Source organism: Furipterus horrens, unplaced genomic scaffold, assembly GCF_987537825.1.
Source record: "Furipterus horrens unplaced genomic scaffold, mFurHor1.1.pri manual_scaffold_10, whole genome shotgun sequence".
Lineage (NCBI taxonomy): Eukaryota > Metazoa > Chordata > Mammalia > Chiroptera > Furipteridae > Furipterus > Furipterus horrens.
In genome coordinates, this window is record NW_028327180.1 from 84050 (window position 1) to 86592 (window position 2543).

A 2543-nucleotide genomic window follows, 5' to 3' on the forward strand; every position below is an offset into this window, starting at 1 on the left:
TCCCGCTTCCATACTTTGTCCCTTCCTACCTTCTATGAGCCAGCTAAATCAAGAATTTAGCAAATAGCTTCCTTTTGGCAGAAGGAGCTCCACCACTGGTGTCAAAACAGCGAAGCTCTCCCTGGGCACGAACTCCCGCACCTGTGCTGGCTTCGCCTGCAGGGTAGTATTAACCACAGCCTCTCTCTGGTCCTCAGACCCTTCCTGCTCTGCAGACTCACGGTCCCGGACTCGGCTTGGCCCAGCACCGCCTTGCACCAGCCTTCTCACTGGTCTTCCTTCTTCCTGTCCCTTTTTCATCCAGTCTAACCTCCACATTGTGACAAGCTTGATCTGTCAAAATTAGGGATCTAATCCTGTCACTTCCCATGCATGAGCACTACCAAAAGCTTCCCCGCCCCAGCCTAGAGAATAAAGTCCCCATCACTGGCACAGTGATGAGACTCTTTATCAGGCCCCACTTTCTCCTCCTGGTTTTACTTCAAACAATGCCACCCAATTAGGTCACTAGGAACCCCAGATGGCAACATGAGACTCTGGTTGGAAGACCCGTGAGAGCTATAACGGACGGAGGGGCTAGCATTAAGACTGAGACTTGAATGTGGGGTACTGAATAAAATATAGACTTCAGTTAATAATAATGTATCAATATTTGTTTATTATTTATAACGATTCCGCACAAAAATAGAGAGGAAAAAGTAAGACTGAAGTACGAAAAACCTATTGCATCAAACTGGAAACCTTGGGAAAATGGGTGATTTCTTAATAAAATTACACTTTAATAAAATGGTCCACATTCTCTTCATTTTCTCCACTCTGTCATGTGCGTTCTCTCTGTTCTCTGAATCTTCTATGTTCTCTCTCACTTTCTCCATTTTCTGTGTTTTCTCCTCATTTTCCCTGTTCTCTTTGGTCTTCCCTCATTCTCTTCATTCTCTGTGTCCTATTTTCTCCACGTTGTCTCCATTTTCTGCATTCTCTCTGTTCTAATTTTGTTTTTTTCTACGATCTCTCCATTCTTTCTTCTTTCCGTTTTCTATGTTCTCTTTGTTCTCTCCTTCTTGTCTTTGCTTTCTGTATTCTATGTGCCATTAATATACTTCTAAATTATTTTTGAAATATGTATATAAGGCAGTTTTTAAAAGAAGTACTACTAAGGGCCAAAGCAAACCTTCAAGAATGACAATGCTGTCTTGCAGAGGAAAGCAATGAGGCAAGTGAAGGAATGTTTTGGCATTCCCATTGTGACATTAGTTTCTGAGATATATATCTATATATATCACTTTCCTCTGGGTTTCTTAAGCCTTTTTAAAAGATTTATTTATTTATTTATTTATTTTTAGGGAGATGGGAAGAGAGGGATAAAGAGAAGGAGAGAAACACCAAGAGATACTTTGATCGGCTGCCTCTCACATGCCCCCAACTGGGGACCTGGCCCGTAACCCAGGCACGTGCCCTGACTGAGAATCAAACCAGCAACTCTTCAGTCCTCAGGCCAGCACTCAGTCCTCTGAGGCACAACAGCCAGGGGGTGCCACCAACACTTTAGATGCCAATCACAGGGCTAGGTTGTTACCTGTGCTTCTGACTGACTGGCTATAAATTGGAAGTCCCACAACCCCCGCTTCAGGTTGAATTTTATTTTTCCATAGGGGCTCCCAGAACTCAGAGAAACATTTACTCCCTTCACCAGTGTCTTGTGCAGGACACAGATGGTGAGTCATGTGAAAGGTACTTCAGACGAGGTGTGTGGAAAGGTGCGCAGACTTCTAGGTCCTCTTTCCCGACACTCGGGGCTGCACCCACCTGGAAGCTCTGACTCCTCGTGCTTTTGTGGAGCTTCATTACCCACGCAGGATGAATGGATTCGGTGACCGCTGGTGACAGGCTGACTGCAGACCCTCACCCCTCCATGGGGGTCGTAGGTGGCAGGTAGGGGCTGCAAGTTCAAACCCTCTGATCCTTGGGTTGGCTCCATTGGCTTCAGCCCCTTATTCTCAGAAAGAGAGACCTTTATCACGTTCAACACGTGGGAAATTTCAAGAGTTTCAGCAGCTGTGAGCCAGGAATAGGATGAGGACCAAATATATATATATTTTTAAATCACAATATTACCGGAAATAAGAAAATGAATTGTAAATTAGATGTGTCCTCCTTAACGCGCACTGGGAGACACGTTCTTACCCACTTACAGAATACACAGAAAGGCAGATACACTACCAAACGCTCCCGGGGCTCAACAACCCCCACACAGCAGGGAAGCGCCCAACAGGGAGTCGCAGCACATCACAGCGGCACCGGAGCGGGGTGGGGGTGGGGGCAAAGGGACAAACAGGGACCCGGGGCTTGCGTGCCTCACAGGACTGGGCTGCCCCCGCTGACAGGCGGCCAGCAGCACCCGGCTCGCGCGGTGCCGGGCAAAATCAAAGGGGCCACACTGGAGCGCGTCTGTGTGTGCACGTCTCTGTCACTCACACACGGTCACACACGCAGACACACAGACACGCAGCCGCGCCCGCCCCACGGCCCCGCCCCAGGCGGGC